This window comes from Fundulus heteroclitus, unplaced genomic scaffold (genome assembly GCF_011125445.2).
Source record: "Fundulus heteroclitus isolate FHET01 unplaced genomic scaffold, MU-UCD_Fhet_4.1 scaffold_804, whole genome shotgun sequence".
Lineage (NCBI taxonomy): Eukaryota > Metazoa > Chordata > Actinopteri > Cyprinodontiformes > Fundulidae > Fundulus > Fundulus heteroclitus.
In genome coordinates this window covers 15,834-33,826 of record NW_023397257.1, presented here as the reverse complement: position 1 = coordinate 33,826, position 17,993 = coordinate 15,834, and the positions used below count along the sequence as shown (strand labels likewise).

Sequence of the window (17,993 nt, the reverse complement as noted above, 5' to 3'; positions counted from 1 at the left end):
CATTTTCAGTTTCCTCTCAGAATTAATTTTCTTCCAGAAGTTTGGTTTAATTTTGTTTTAATATTGTTCTAAAATAGTTAAGTGATTACTATTAGTCATTGAATCATTTAGTGACTACATCCAATTCAATTATATAGTTTTCAATTGCTATTGGTCCTGGGATTCTGAAAGTAAATAAAATGTTACTATTGTACATTCCTCTCCCTCCTTTGTGTAGTGCGCACATTGGGCTTCTTGATAAGAGAATTTACCCTTTAGACAGATTTTGGAAAGAAAGACCAGTGATAATGATAAAAGATTTAATCAAACTAATGTAATTTGACACACAAAGAGAATCTGAGAAGTCAGTTTGTGCAAAAATGCAGCAGAGAATCTGCACACTGACAGTGTGTGCATTTAAAGCAGATTATCATTGCAAAATTAAACTGACAGCATGGCTATAAACATTTGTTAGCGGCTAACTGTCTCCCACCATACAGTATTTCGGTCCAGGCGAGGCAGATGAAAAAGATTCTGGAATAAACCAAAACAGCAAAAAGAAATCTTCAGTGCTCACACAACAGCAAATGTGAGTATATTTTAGGGACAGCGAGAGGAAACTATGAACAGAGAACAGAGCTAACATGAGGAGCATACTTGCCTCTACATATGATCGGCAGCAACTGCAATACCAATCATTTTGGTAGACATCCAGAGAGCTTAATTTCTACATGCTTCACTTGGGAGACCCTGCATAGAACAGCTTAAACGTTGATCAAAATGAATGGAAAAGGAGGAGAGGCTGTCCTCTCCTCTCGTACAATGAATCAAACACAAGAAACCCTCTGAATTTGTGTAGAATTACAACAAATTTTATTATTATCAATATTATTACTATCAATATTGCAGGCATATGTTATAAATTATTATAGAGCCCCCTTAAGACCGGAGGGTTTCAGGAGCAATTTCCGCCTGAAATTACAATGTGATGTGAATCAAGTACAGCTCCGAAGTCCGTCCGTCCATTTTCTTTCGCTTATGGAAAGAAAGAAAATATATAATAATGATAACATAATATAAATTGTGATTCACTCAGTCATTTGGAATAAAAGTATTTTTTTTTTTATCTAATTTCCTCAGTTTTTATCATATTCTCTTTAAAATAACATGGGATTGCACAATCCCATGCAAACTGCGCTGGCTTCCATTCTGTGAATGCATCTTCCTGTTTCTAGATCATAAATTAAATTGTTCAAACAGTTATGAATTGATTTTCCACAATTTAATATATGTGGATTACGAATTGTGTTTTGGTCATCAAACTGTGTGCAGATAACATGGTTTCGTTCTGCTGGGCGAACATAAAAGGCAAAGAACTGGTTGTAGGTGAGGCCGGCAGTTCCTTGGCCTCTAGGCAGGGGGCGCTCAAGGAGCACCGCTCCTGATCCCAAAACTGTAGAGTCAAAGCAAGTTATGGATGTATTATTAGCGAGTTATGCTAAACAAGTAAAGCACTAAGAAGACTCTAAACATACAGCTGGAACAGGACTGATGAAGGATGGCTTTCCTCCCTGGCAGTGAGCTCCACTGAGACTGAGAGAGTTTTAAAACCGAAGAAGATAAAGAGAACTTTTACTGGATATTTTTGTGCAGAAAGAGCACTGCATGGACTTCATTTATAGGTAGAGGTAAGACAGCGATAATTACTCGTTATGTTTTTGTAATGAAATGTGTGTAAGGTGTGTTTTATTTTTAGAACGTGTTACAAATGTAGAAATCCATCATAACTCATAAACAGGGCTTGGGATCCGCGTTGCATTGTGGGACGTGGCGGCCATGTTGATAGCAACACCAGCGTTAAAATACCTCTGACATAACGTTGTTGAACTAAGAGATGTAGAAGTAGAGTTGAGAAAGAATAGATAGAAAAAAGATGTTTAAATCCCGAAAAGGATCTGAAATTTACCGGGACACATTAAATAGAGAAGCCTGGGACCAGTATGTTAACAAAATCAGCATTATTAATAATTTGAATCCATATGAAGTTCCAAACAATGAATGGAGCGCCGACGACCACTTGTTGCCACTGTTTTGCATATCAGACGTCTTCGGCTCCCTTGTTTGTGGTGTGAGTGCCTATACTTCAGAACAGTTCCGAAGCTACAAGTCCTTGGAGTCTCATGTGCAGTTCACGAATGGATGGGTTCAGGAGCTGCAGATCTTAAAGCCAGCAAACAGTGGGAACACAGTAATCCGTACAAAGGTAAGCTGTGCTCAGACGCGCTCTGGCACCTGCTAACCGTTAGTGCTAACAACCACTCACGCACTTTTAACCCGCTGCTATGTGTTTCATAGGTTTAGTTAGTAACGTTAACTGCCAGCCCTCCCTAAACCCTCCGGGTTTCCCACGTATTTGAGCCTTTTCCCGCTGCCGTTTTAGTACTTATGTGCATGTATGTGGTGTCGCGGTTGAAGGAAAGAAACAATGTAGGCTATTAAATAAAACCGTGCATCTTTAACTTACCAGAATGAAAATGCAGGGAACACACTCTCATTGACATCGGAATACTGTGGAAAGTTATGTTCGGTCATCTTAAAGCCGCAATCCAAGCGAGCGGACGACTCCGTGGTTGTATATTTTTCCATGTATCTTGGTGAATTGATTTGGCTTCAGCACTTTGCAATGAGTCTACTATGTAGAGTGTATATATTTGTAAATCTGAGTCTGATGACGTCAGTGCCTCACCAGCTATGAACCCTACCGCACGTCACTGCAGTGGGGCTACATAAAAAAAATGGTAATCATGGATGCTTCAGTACCCACAGTCTGAGCTAACACAAAAATATCTAGTAGCTCAGTGTTCCAACAACCAGAAATGGCAGTTGCTTTAACAACCAGAGATTAAGGAGGTACAACACAGTAAAGCTACAACAAGGAGGATGATTATTTCTACAGAGCCCAATGGTGCCAAAAATGCCTAACCTAGAGCCTAAAGATAATTGTGGTGACAAGAGACATCTAGACGATGGACAAACAGACAGACACTGAACATCCTGTCAGTGTCCTCATGGCAGTTTCTATTTAAGCCATGAAGTTTTTCTGTTTTTTGATTGATTATTACCTCCTTTTTGATCCCTTGTGCACCACTCAGACTGGTTTAAAATGTAACAAGTTTAGGACCTGGTAAAGTCAAGATTTTATTATGACTCTGAGTCCTGGAAATTGAAAAAATGGCATATGTTGTATTTACCCATCTTGGAAATTAGGAAATTACTCCAAAGTTTTCACAGGCTGACAATGAGCGGAATTGTGGACAGTCACAATTAGGTTACTCGCTGCACAGTACTCTCTACTAGAAGACCATCTTACTTGCTGGAGTGTGCCACCTAATTGAACTTTAGCTGGATGAGATGCATGAAGCTGGATCTCATTAAGGCAGTGAGCATGAAGGAGAGAATCTCTCATATCTCTATTTTAATTGCCAACTCTCCTTTATAATCAGATTAGCTGGAGAGAGCAGTGAAGAGTCAGATAAGACAAAAGACTAATTGAATTAGAAACAAGCCAAGAGAGCATAGGAGGAAAAGAGCAAACAGGCTGTCAGATATGCAATAGAAATTAAAAGACTGGATGGAAGAACAAAGTCAAGCTTTCTGAGGATAAATGAAGTCAAATGGTAAAGCGGTTTAGGGATCTCTCCAACGTTCTCCTCTCTGATACCAATGATGTATTTAATGGTTGGAGTCTGGGCACCATTATTCTGTGTATGACAGGGTTATTGTTATGGTAACAGCTCTGTCCTCCTCTTCAGGAGATAGTGGTTATCAAACCCACTCATCACGCTCATGAAAGAATTGAGATCTCTGTTATGGTCTGATCAGTAAGCAAATTAAAAGGGGCTTTATTTTATCAGGGCGGATGCAGGCTGAGCATAGTTGTTAAGTCAAAATGAGCCAGTGGTGATCTGACCAACCAAAAAATTCAAACATTTGCATTGGGGGCAATATCTTTCTATTTCGATACCACATTGGTAACGTTTATGTTGATCTATAATAAAGCAGCTAATGTATAACCAAGGTAGATCATTCCAATCAGCCTATGTTAGAACGTTCAGATGCCTACAAAGAATTCAAGAATTGTCCAGAAATTTTAACATGTCAACTTGTTTTTCCTATGTGAATAACTGAATTCCAGTATATATATATATATATATATATATATATATATATAGATAGATAGATAGATAGATATATAGATAGATAGATATATAGATATATATATATTTTTTTTTTTTTTTTTTTTTTTAGATAACTTTAACCCCTGATAATATTACTTATTCATATCAGAGGGGGGAGGAATGTGTATCCCCCCAGGGATAAAACATGAATGACCAGAAGGGGGGTAAATCCCCCCTAGCAAATCGCACCCAGACGTTACATGTAATTCAGGTGCGCACTTTTAAGGGTCATTTTAAGGAACTTGTAACAGCGTGGGCTTCAGCTCAGATCCACCATTCCTCCTGTTCCCTCTAAAGGAGCCTTCTACAGTCTTTATTTATGCATTTTTGCCACCGCACAGCACACCAATCAGGAGAAAATCCGCCCACCTCACTGCCGCAATCCGGTATCATTTAGTATAAATTATGCTGATACCAGACGTTACCAAAAAAACGTTTTTACTCCACCGTCACTTAGCGAAAAAGGAGGATGTACAGTTAATCATCGCATCCCTGGATCCACTCGTGTCCGCTGTACGTCAAGCCCGGAGGCTAAACTGAATGTATCTTATCTATCTCATAGCCACACATTAGTAATGGTAAATGGCTTGTACTTGTACAGCACGGTGGTGAGCTATGTTAGTAGCTACAGCTGCCCTGGGGCAGACTGACACAGGCGAGACTGCCATGCACCAGCGCCACCGGGCCCTCTGACCACCGCCAGCAGGCAATGCGGGTGAAGTGTCTTGCCCAAGGACACAACGACAGAGACAGTCAGTGCAGGGGATCAAACCAACAACCCACCAATTGCAAGACAAACTCCTTAATCTCTGTGCCCCGTCGCATAGTAATGCATGGCCACTACTTAACATTGTGTAAAAAAAAAATTCTGTCCATGACACCAGACGGGCTTCGTAGGTTGTCGCTACTGCCATGGTCCATCAGTCTGGTCATGCCGAATGTGCGCCTCGGCACGCCAGGTGGTGGGCGTGACCAAACAGGACGCAGCAGCAGGGCTGATACTTCTTAGCTTGTAATGAACAGATTACAGCACAATATCAAATTTTGCAAAAAATATCAACAATGCTGTAACATGTAAAAGTAGTTTATCCACTGTTCATGTTCTCTGCAAATGTTTAAAGATTGATAGAAAATTTTGAAAAATGTTGGAATAACAGAAGACGGAATAAGGTATGAAATACTAGCCTGTTCTGGAAAGCCACATTGGTTAATATAGCAAAAAATAATATGTAATAACGATGAGTAAAAGGGTTATTACCCATGTTTCAACAGATGAGTGTAGGTTGACATCCTCTGAAGAGCCCTGATATATATATATATATATATATATATATATATATATATATATATATATATATATATATATATATAGAGAGAGAGAGAGAGAGAGAGAGAGAGAGAGAGAGAGAGATTTCGTTTATTGAATGTCTGCTGCTAAACACATTTTGTCATAGTTCTGATACTTTAACAAACAATGTTGATGAAAATATTGGTTTGCCTGAGTAAAAAAGGTGTCAAAAGGTGTTGGGTAGTTTACAAACGATGCGTAATCAGAGTACCAATATGGTACTTTCATATATGTTGATGGGTGTTTGTAGAGCTTCAACATAGTCTCCTGAGAAAGAGGGTAAATAGAAATTAAAAAAACGATTGAAAATGGAGAATTGCTTGTAGAACATATAAGATAAGCTTTTTTTTAGCAATCTGAAAAGTACAATGTGTTCATATTTATCACTCTGTGCTCTCTAGATAAAATACAATTGCCCTTAGAATTTACCCATTTAGTATATAATCAATATTTTTCTTATAATTAACTGTATTGACTCGTGCTGAATGAGTGGGGGTCTAATGGGGTTGCCAGTGTGGTTGCTGTTGAACGACAAACATCCCAAGAAGTAGAAACCAGGAACCTGGTAACAGCAAAAATTGGGTGAGTAACATTTGCTGAATGTCTGTATGTGAAACTGTTAAATTATATGGTGTAGAAACACCAGCAACAATAACAGCTTGAAAAAAAGTATGAATATTTTATATATAGGAATAAGATGACAATAGTTATATTATTTCTAAATATAGCAAAGTTGAACTATAGAGAACAAAATTAGTAAAGAGTAAAAATTTCAAACTGAATATGGAGGTAGTAGTCTCAATGTAGCTTCTAAGCAATCATGAGTTACTTATTAGACAGGAGATGTTCACATGGTGCAGAATTTAAAACTAATAGTTTCAATGCAAGAATTGTACAATATGGTTTCAATGTCAACATTGATAATGCCTTGAAACAAAGTCTGATTCTTTTATATAAAAGAATAAGATTACAATAGTTGTATTATTCTTAAATATAGCTAAATTGAATAATAAGGAAAAAAGGACGGAAGAGTAAGATCCTGAATGCATGTGTAAGTCTACAAAATTAGGAGGTGGCATATATTCCGGAGGTGGTAGTTAGATGGTTAAAGCCTGTATTGTGCTAAATATAATGGGTTCATTGTCTCAAAATTGCTGCAAGATTCTGGTCATCATTAAGACGGTCTTAGGTTGCATGTCACAGGTCACGCATCTGGTAATTATAAATCATAGGTTACAAGTCATTAATCTTGGGTCATAGGTCACGTGCTCATAGGTCATGGGGTGATGTCATAGGTAATGGGGTGAGATCATACCGGAAATGGGAGGGGTCTTGGGGCGGGACCTCCGGAGGCGGAACCAGAAGTGGGCAGGTTACCTGTACCTTTGGAATGTGGGTGGGGCTTTGTGATTTGATGGAAGGGGAGGTAACCTCTCTCTGTTGGAGATTTAATTTCATCATTTCAGCCATTTAAGCCATTTCATCACTCAGCACCCTGGGAACAACAGGCGGCCATCAGATCACTAATGACCGGTTACTTGCCTGATGGACCTCCTTTGAATGTTAGCACAAGTTTTGAGTGTCCTAATTAACTTCTTGAGCCACTATGCAAAGGTGCTGTGTACAAGCCTGAGTTTGTCAGCAATCTTCAAACTGAAGAAGTCCCTTGGAAAAGAGATTAAACATTTCAACTAAGAAGAATCCATCCAGAGGACCTACTCAGTTTTTTTTTACGTTTTTCCTCTTTTATACAGGATAGTTATACGTCCCTAGAGGATGCCATTTTTTATTGTTTTATTGTTGTAATGTGTCATTTTGGTTTGCAACACTTTAGCCAACAGCAGTTGTTTTTTAAAAGTGATGTAAAGAAATTTAATTTGATTACAAAATGATTAAATTCCACATCTGGGAATGTCAACAGGCATAGGATAGCCTATTTAATTTTCAGCAGTGTAATGCATCAAACACTGTCCACTAGGTAGAAAACATACGTAAAAAATAAAAGGCATACATGGACAGCCTATATCACTCACAACTGCATGCACATGTGGTGTTTTGTGACATCGGTCCGGTAGTTACATTTTGTCCTATTGCATTAAATGCACCAATCACAAAGAAACTGTTGTGTTTCCAAAGTCGATGCGCATGTGTACTTGTTTTCTAAGGAAACTTTAGCCGTTAGTTAAACAATTTTTCCGAGCTGTTATGTGTTGTTAAAACTCATCAAATTAACATGACCTATTTATTTTATTTGGGACCCTTTAGAACAAAGCTGTCGGATGCGAGGGGTGGTGGCCGACCTTCTGGTTAAAAAACAAAAGCTCTGAAAATCACCTCAAAGCAGCTCCACAGACAGTGGGGATTAGGCTGTTGTCTGAACGGGGCTGAAATGGAGCAGTAAATGCTGCAAATTGACACAGATGCAAAAATGGCTTTAGGCCCTTTGGGAGTCAGAGTCGTCATTATGCTTTATTTACACAGAAACTTGAATCTACAGAGCTCAAAACAGCATAACCTCAAAGCTGAGTGCTCCCGGCTTTGCCTCCCAGCCTTTCAAATGTACACAAACATGTAACTTATGTGAGAACCACACAGCATGGATCTTCATTGGGTTCAGGTGTTGTGCCAAAGTTATCCCTGACACTATTTGTATCCCGTTTGTCTGGAGCACAGGAAGAGAGGATCCAGTTGACTGCGCTTCAATCAATGCATGCTGCAATATAGGGGTTTATCTGTAGGCACCCATATCCAAACACCTCTGGGTATTTGTGAGAGTGAGCTTTAACATGTAAGGTTTCTCCTTAAGAAAAATGCACAATAGAGGTATTAGGGGCCAAAGACCCACCCCCTCCTGAGCGCCGAGGCAGGCACCGGGGAGACCAGAGCTCTAGACATCCGAAAGGCCACACGAAGTGCAGGAACCCAAGGGGGACCAACACAGCGATAGCTGCATGCCCCATTCCAGAGAAAAGCAGATGAGAGTTCCAGGAAATCCCCCAGCAGCCACACTGCAGAAGGCCCCAGGAGCTGCAGTGATGATTCCATAGGGTCCAGTGGCAGCCAGCTATACCAGAGCAGATCCAGCCATGGGCCCAGAGACCCGAGACCCAAGGCTAAACCAGTCCCCAACAGAGCCTGGACAGAGCCAGGGTCTCCAGGTTGCACAAAGCAGTGAGACAGCACACACCTGAGCACCCAGCCCTGGACACCAGTGGGCCAAGGTGCCAGCAACCGGCAGAGAGACTGACAGGGGTATTGGCCCCAGAATTAGTGAAGACTGAGATGTTCCAGGAGAAGGGGCAGTCCAAAACCCAACCTAACAAATAAACAAACAAACAAACACACACACAATTACATGTATACAGTCACAATCGTACATTTTTACCCTAATTCCCACACATACAGGCACTCATAACCAATCACTCAATATAATGATAAACAAAAATGGATGCTGTACACACACTGGCACATCCTATAGTCCTAAGACCAGGTACCCCCACTGGGAGGTGATCCCCTTCACCAAGGTAGAGGTGAGCAGACCGCTGGAGCTACAAGCCAAAGCCGTGCCCTTACCTGGGCAACCCCGTCCCATAACACACCTACCTGCCCCAACCCTAACTCCAACATCCCCCAGACCCAAACATCCAGAGACAGGGCCAACATAATTCGAATGAAACAGCCAACCAGATAATAATTTATTTGTCATTGCAATTGTACATTCCAATGAAATTTGTCTTTTGCATTTAACCCATCCCTTAGGGAGCAGCGAGCAGCTACCACAGCACCCGGGGAGCAATGTGGGGCTACGGGTCTTGCTCAGGGACCCAGAGTGCCATTCCGTGGGGATCAAACTGGGCAGGTGCAATCTTCTCAGGGTGCAAGGGTGCTGCTCTAACCACTAGGCCACCACTCCCCCATAAGAGACCACACCATGAACCTGTAGGTCCCCAGACAAGCCTGTCATGCCTCGTGCCACAAGGCACACAGAGCCAACCAACCGGCCTTCCTATGAAGGTGAGGCAACCCTCCATTCGCCATTGCACACCCCTCCATGCCAGAAACCCACACCTCAATCTCGGCTGGCAAACCAGGCAACTAAAACAGGAGCCGGAATCCAAGGCTCCAAGCAGCCCTGACAAGAGTAGGAGTAAGAGCCTAGACCCCCGAGACCCAACCCCATGCCTGCTCCTCCTCCTAGCCTGAAACCACAGATGTCAAACAGAGAAAAAGTGTTAAAAACCCCAAGCCTGCCCCATCTGCTCAGAAGTACTGTTTCTTATTGTTTATGTTCTCAAAGCTGCCACCCCCACACACACACACTCCACCAAGAACCCTGTGAAGGCATGGGCAGGCAACCGGGGTGAGGGCGATCCCCTGGATCCCCCAAGGGCACATCTCGCCAGGACCTACATACAGGACTGTCTCAGAAAATTAGAATATTGTGATAAAGTTCTTTATTTTCTGTAATGCAATTAAAAAACATGAAATGTCATACATTCTGGATTCATTACAAATCATCTGAAATATCGCAAGCCTTTTATTGTTTTAATATCGCTGATTATAGCTTACAGCTTAAGAAACCCAAATATCCTATCTCAAAATATTAGAATATCGTGAAAAAGTATACTAGTAGGCTATTCAACTAATCACTTGAATCGTCTAATTAACTTGAAACACCTGCAAGGGTTTCCTGAGCCTTGAAAAACACTCAGCTGGTTCAGTAAACTAAATCACAAGTATGGGGAAGACTGCTGATCTGACTGCTGTCCAGAAGACCATCATTGACACCCTCCATCAGGAGGGTAAGACACAAAAATAAATTTCTCAAAGAGCAGGGTGTTTACAGAGTGCAGTTTCAAAGCACATTCACAAAAAGTGTGTTGGAAGGGGGAAATGTGGCAGGAAATGCTGCACAACCAAGAGAGGTGACCGCAGCCTTAACAGCATTGTGAAGAAGAGCCGCTTCCAGAATTTGGGGGAGCTTCAAAGACAGTGGACTGTAGCTGGAGTCCAGGTATCAAAAGCCACTGTTCACAGACGTGTCCGGGAAATGGGCTACAATAGCCGTATTCCCATGGTCAAGCCACTTCTGAACTCAAGACAACGGAAGAAGCGTCTGACTTGGGCTATGGAAAAGAAGCACTGGACAGTTGCAGAGTGGTCCAAAGTCCTCTTTTCAGACGAAAGCAAGTTTTGCATGTCATTTGGTAGTCAAGGCGCCAGAGTTTGGAGAAAGGCTGGAGAGGCGCAAAATCCAAGTTTCTTGAAATCCAGTGTGAAGTTCCCACAGTCAACGATGGTTTGGGGAGCCATGTCAGCTGCTGGTGTTGGTCCACTGTGTTTCATCAAGTCCAGAGTAAATGCAGCTGTGTACCAAGAGAATTTAGAGCACTACATGCTTCCATCTGCTGAAAAGCTCTATGGAGATTATGATTTCATTTTCCAGCATGATCTGGCACCTGCCCACAGTGCCAAAACCACCAGTAACTGGTGTACTGACCATGGCATTACTGTCCTTGATTGGCCTGCCAATTCCCCTGACCTGAACCCCATAGAGAATTTGTGGGGTATTGTGAAGAAGAAGCTGAAAGACACCAGAGCCAACAATGCAAATGAGCTAAAGGCCGCTATTGAAGCATCCTGGGCATCCATAACACCTCAGCAATGCCACAGGCTGATTGCCTCCATGCCACGCCGCATTGATGCAGTAATCTGTGCAAAAGGATTCCCAACCAAGTACTGAGTGCATTAATGGACATTTTCAAATGTTTGATTTTGTTTTGCTGTTATAATATTTTTTTACTTGGTATGAGGAAATATTCTAATATTTTGAGATAGGATTTTTGAGTTTTCGTGTACGCCATAATCAGCGATATTAAAACAATAAAAGGCTTGCGATATTTCAGTTGATTTGTAATGAATCCAGAATGTATGACATTTCATGTTTTTTAAAGGTATACTATGCAACCGGGGTTGATTTTCCAGCGAGGCTCCCCCCAGAGGGCGAAAGTAAAAGTGCACTGTCGTAAAGATGCTCAGCTGTTCTGGTTTCTCCGTCAAGCTAGGCGCGGTTGTTTTGAGCTTAGCAGACAGGCAAACGCAACGAAAAGTGGAAAAAACGGCAGTACAAACAATGACTAACACAGTGAAGGTATGAACATCAAGCTTCCCGCAGCGCTATCTTGGCGAGGCGGCGGCCGCCGCCGCCGCCGCCGCCGCCGCCGCCTCGCCAAGCCGCGGCCCCTGCCGCAGCCGCCTCGTCCGTTTTATTATTATTATTATTATTATTATTTTTTTTTTTTTTTCTGTTGGCGAGACGCTACCGCCACCGCCTCGCCAAGCCGCGGCCGCCGCCGCCGCCTCGCCGCGGCTGCCGCGGTAGCGTCTCGCCAACATAAAAAAAAAAAAAATAAAAAAAAAAAAATAAAAAAATAATAATAATAAAAATAAAACTCGATATGCTTGCATGTTTATGTTGTTGCTTTCGCGCGTGCATATAGTGAATGGCAGGGCAAAAACACATGGAGTTCTCCCCGTAAAGCAAGACTTCTGTGGGTGCGGGCCGTGAGCTCTTGCTCTTGCAAGTGCGGTATTTCCCCCACAGACCCCCAGGGCGGCCGAGAAAACCTTTGTTCGACCTGAAATGACTCATTTAATCATCCAAAATGGTATGGAACACATTAATTAACTGAAAAATGTTGCATAGTATGCCTTTAAAAGAGATGAATAAAATAAATTAACCCAAATGACAGGAAGATAATCGGAAAAATAGAAGATAGTGAGAAGAAAGAGACAGGAAAGGAACTAAAATGAGACTGTGATCACAGGAAGCTACTTTAACAAATGGGGCTGTGCCATGGCCTAGCAGAAGTATACTGTAATATGGCCCATTTTTCATTAATACTATGATTTATTAACAAAGTGCGGAGAGAACCGTAGCAGGGGCTTGTGATTAAGGCTATTAGATATTAGACATTAGCTGTGAGATTACTCATATTGATGGGGTGTGTTTGAATTTTTTTTGAAGCAGGGCTTGCCTAGGGGATGCCACCATGCCATGCTGACTTCTCTTTATGAAGCAGCCTTCAGTGAATCAGCAGGTGAAGGAGTTTATCATCAACTCTGCATATTTTGCTGTTTATGTATTTTGTTACTCAAATTTTTTCATTGAAGAAATCACACAAGGTTATTTTCCATTGCATGTCCATTGCATTGGACTGCGTTTCTATCCAAATTTACAAAGGTAATTTCAGTTTCCTGAGGTGGAATGACAATAAAACAAAAGAGATCATCGTAGACTTCAGGAAAATTCAGCCAAGTCACATCTCCCTCATGGAGCGTGTCAGTAGCATCAAATTCCTTGGGGTGCTTGGGCCTCATGGATGGAAGAATGTGGAATTGGACATACATACAGGACTGTCTCAGAAAATTAGAATATTGTGATAAAGTTCTTCATTTTCTGTAATGCAATTAAAGGCATACTATGCAACATTTTTCAGTTAATTAATGTGTTCCATACCATTTTGGATGATTAAATGAGTCATTTCAGGTCGAACAAAGGTTTTCTCGGCCGCCCTGGGGGTCTGTGGGGGAAATACCGCACTTGCAAGAGCAAGAGCTCACGGCCCGCACCCACAGAAGTCTTGCTTTACGGGGAGAACTCCATGTGTTTTTGCCCTGCCATTCACTATATGCACGCGCGAAAGCAACAACATAAACATGCAAGCATATCGAGTTTTATTTTTATTATTATTATTTTTTTATTTTTTTTTTTTTATTTTTTTTTTTTTTATGTTGGCGAGACGCTACCGCGGCAGCCGCGGCGAGGCGGCGGCGGCGGCCGCGGCTTGGCGAGGCGGTGGCGGTAGCGTCTCGCCAACAGAAAAAAAAAAAAAAAAAAATAATAATAATAATAATAATAAAACGGACGAGGCGGCTGCGGCAGGGGCCGCGGCTTGGCGAGGCGGCGGCGGCGGCGGCGGCGGCGGCGGCGGCGGCGGCAGCGGCCGCCGCCTCGCCAAGATAGCGCTGCGGGAAGCTTGATGTTCATACCTTCACTGTGTTAGTCATTGTTTGTACTGCCGTTTTTTCCACTTTTCGTTGCGTTTGCCTGTCTGCTAAGCTCAAAACAACCGCGCCTAGCTTGACGGAGAAACCAGAACAGCTGAGCATCTTTACGACAGTGCACTTTTACTTTCGCCCTCTGGGGGGAGCCTCGCTGGAAAATCAACCCCGGTTGCATAGTATACCTTTAATGCCTCACTGTCATGATTTAGCTTCTGATTTATTCACCAGGGTCATGTTATTTTTCTTTCACCTATCCTGTTTTATATATTACCTTCACCTTTTACTCTCTTCTTCTCTTTCTTTACTTGCCTGAGTCCCCTTACTCTTTCAGACACTCATTCTTAAATCTGAGCCCCACATTTTCTCCCTTTATTATTTCTGTTAAAGAGTTCTGATGTTATGCAGTCTCATTTCCCTCTGTCCAATTTGTTTACCAGGGGTGCTGTATTGTGTTTTGTTCTGTGGTCTTGGTGGGTACGCTGCATGGTGAACAGAGCTGCTGTGAGGAGGTAATTAACTGCTCCTCATTTAGACAACAAGCTCAATCAGCACATGAGAATGACTAAACGTGGGCTTGAATACCAATCGCAGGGGCCTCTGGCAGACTTACATGCACACGCACACAAACGCCTATTCACATGACCTTGAGAAGAAAAAGAAGGAGCAGTTAATGAAGACTGCATTCGAGCTGGTGTTATAAAGATTTATCAAAGAATGACAGGAAAAAAGTATTTTTTTCCCTTTAAAATCTCCTACCTATTAGCTAAGCACACTGGCAGCCCCACATGGCAGGAGTGGGTAACTGAAAACCATATGAACAAAAAATAGAATACAATAGAATAGAAACATTGTCAGGTAAATACAAGAAATCAGTGATGCCAAAACCTGATTACAGCTTATAAAATCGTAACATTACCTCAAATAAAAAATTAAAAAAATTACTGAATAAAAATGTAATGACCATGTTATATGTAATAGAATAATAAGGAAGAATACAGACTTACTGTTGTAAGTAGTGCTGCACATAGTCAAAAGAAGTTCCTAAAGAAGCTGCCTGTTTATACAGTGTTGTGCAAAAACAAAGGGGGAGTGGAGTGGAAGTAAAAAGTGTTGTAGTAAAAGCAATACAACAAGGATAACCAACCTTCAAACTTCCACAGTTTAACAGAAATTCAGAAAACAGGCTCAAGTCTTCGATCACTTGTAACTGGCTTGGAAGAATATATCTATATATTCTATATATCTATAGATATTAGGACAAGAATAACTGGATTCAATGCATTTGCATATTTTATGTGGTAATATCTACCAACAGCCATGTAGAGAAGATATTCTACATTTATGCATTTTAAATTGACAAGATATATATTTTTTCATAGTATTCGCCGTGTCTTCCTGTTTTCAGCCTTTCTTTAGTTCAATATATAAAATTAATCACTAAAAATCCTTTGCTCTTGTGAACTTATATGGAGAATAAGTTAATCCTACTACCTCTCATGTGCAAAGCAAGAACTGTACAATTTGAACAACAAAGTTTATCCAATGATAAACATGAGCTGTTGGTATTAGGAATTTGCAGAATGTTTTTATTGGATTGTCTGTTTAGTTCTTCCCCAGCTCACTTGCCAAAATAAACATGTACAGTTGCAATAAAATGTATCTAAAAACCTGAGCTTTCACAGACATTTTAGTAATGTGGATGGAAATAAATTACAAAAACACCTAAAAATAAAAATGTTTTCATTTATTTGTAATTATGAAAAAAGTTCACCTAACTAAGAAGTTTAGATGAAAAACTCTTTAAAAACATGTGTGTGCAGTATTATTAAACCCCCTGTCATGACTGGACCTTTTGTTTCCAGCATTCCATGCTACATGCTATCCTCTGTCACTATAATCAGCTTCACCTGCCACTGTTAATTCCGTGAAAGTGTTTCCACATGGAGCTCCGTCTTTAAATACCTGCCTTCCACTGCCATTCTCTGCCAGTTTGTCTCTCATTGCCATGTGTGAGCTGTGCTCCAGAGTTTGTGTGCACCGCCTGCTTGACCTGTTCTACTGTGTGGATTCTCTACCCGTTACAATAGATGTTTTCATCGGAAAACGGGATGGATAGCTCTAAATGTGGTGTGCTTGCCTAGCGAAGCATTAGAGAAGTAGTGCTGTCACTGCTCAGCTAAATTGTCAACTAAAAACAAAAGGTTAGCATTCCAAAATGGCCATGGCCAGGAAGGCTGTTGTTTTCTTTGTAGTACCTCTTATAAACTTACATTTGCATTTGTACTTTCCAAATGCAAACACCACTTTTAATTTCTTCGGTTCCGAGTTGCACCCGCTACATGTATCAGTGATTTTAGAAGCATTCTTACAAGTGTATCTTGTAAAATAAATATCTTTTTCACAGCTTACTGTTGTTTATGTGAAAAACTACCATATTGGATCCGAAAATCAGCCTTAAAAACTTTAGCTGACTTTCGGATAGGAAAGTCTGACTATAGCTGGTGTTACATTTGATGTTTTCATCGGAAACCGGGATTTCCGACTGCAAATGGAATGCAACATTGTTCCTAAATATTTTGGCAACCCTCTTGGTGGTAAACCGAGCAGAGCATACCATGAAAGGATTCTAGAAATCCACCATAGAAACTATTGATGCTATTCATGTGCAGGGCTGGATCCACTTGGTAGTGTGGAAAAGTTAGTTTAAGGGTATTTAGTTCTAAATGTCAGCGATAGACTGGCAACCTGTCCAGGGTGTACCCCGCCTCACGCCCATTGACAGCTGGAGATAGGCACCAGCACCCCTAGCGACCCCACAAGGGATAGACGTGTTAGAAAATGGATGGATGGATAGCTCTAAATGTGGTGTGCTTGCTTAGCGAAGCATTAGAGAAGCAGTGCTGTCACTGCTCACATTCTCCAGTACACTCAATGTTAGTCCCTTCACAACAGCAAAGGGTTTTTGTTGAGATTAACATGAAGATTTTAAGAAATACAAAAGAAAACAGCATATAGATATGCTAAAATGTGTTTTATGTCATCATTTCAAAATGCTCGGTTGGAATACATCTTCTTGACATGTGTGTGGCCTGACCTTATTTTCTTGGTCAAAAATGATTTACCCCAAAGCAGAGGGATTGGCACTCAACCATGGACTTTAACCGCCTTTGCCATGTGTTCTGCACAGAAAGGTTTTGAATGAGATCAGTATTAGAGCAGCACGATGAACACATGGCAAATCATTGGTGGTAGCATGATTTCCAACCAATTTCAAGAAGCCGCTAAAGGCCAATAATGTTGTTCTGACTTGTTCAAGGTTTGGCCGAATTGGTGACCGTTTTCTTTGCACTTGTGGGTAGTGTGGCCGAGTGGTCTAAGGCGCTGGATTTAGGCTCCAGTCTCTGTGGAGGCGTGAGTTCAAATCCCACCACTGCCATTCTTCCTTGGAATAACAAGGAGTTTCTTTCTGTCACTTAAGAGAATGACAATTGAATAGGCTTCTCACACAGATGGCATAATGTTGGCCAGTCTTTTGCGTTTACATCTGCCAGGAAGTGAACAAACTTCTCAACACATCTTGCTTCTCTCACTTGTTCTCTCATTTCATCAGCTAGCCCAAAAACGCAAGAAGCAAGCTAAACCTTACAAGATTCCACTTGGGCTACAGGGAAAGCCGAGTGGTACAACGGGAGTTTGCTGGGCCCATAACCCAAAACTTGATGCACCTAAACCGCTGTCTAGGTGTTTTGGGTACAAGAAGGCCATGGTGACACGTCGCAGTTGTTTAATCCAAAAACCTTTGTTCTTGACTTAACTGACCTTTTACACTCCTAAATCCTCACAGAAAGTTTATTAGAAAATAGCAAGAGTCTAACAGTTGATTTTGTATCGAACACAAATAAATGCATCAGGAATTATGTTGTTGTTTTTTTTGAAGGAAACATGAAATGAAAGGACATACCAAAATTGTTTTCCTTTTCAACTTGATTTACACAGTTTGAAAATGTCCTCTTAAATAGCATAGTTAAAACAACTTTTCATAGTACTCTTGGTATTTCTTACCACAGAGGATATGCATGGGTGTGGGATCCGATTACTCCAGTCCTTATGTTGAATTCCTTTTTCCTTGCAATTGAAAAATAGGAGCTGGGAAGTAGGTAAACCCGAGTAAAAAGCGTTTGAGTTAACACTGTCACAGAATTCAAGATTGTCAACTAAAAACAAAAGGTTAGCATTCCAAAATGGCCATGGCCAGGAAGGCTGTTGTTTTCTTTGTAGTACCTCTTATAAAAATTCTTTGAAGTTGTACTTTCCAAATGCAAACACCACTTTTAATTTCTTCGGTTCCGAGTTGCACCCGC

General features: G+C 41.2%; 1 non-coding gene across 1 annotated transcript; it reads left to right on the top strand.

Moving 5' to 3' along the window:
- The first annotated feature begins 16,986 nt into the window (after nt 1-16,986).
- On the top strand, nt 16,987-17,068 carry trnal-uag. Its single transcript has one exon. It is a non-coding gene; the product is annotated as a tRNA-Leu (tRNA).
- The last annotated feature ends 925 nt before the right edge of the window (nt 17,069-17,993 follow it).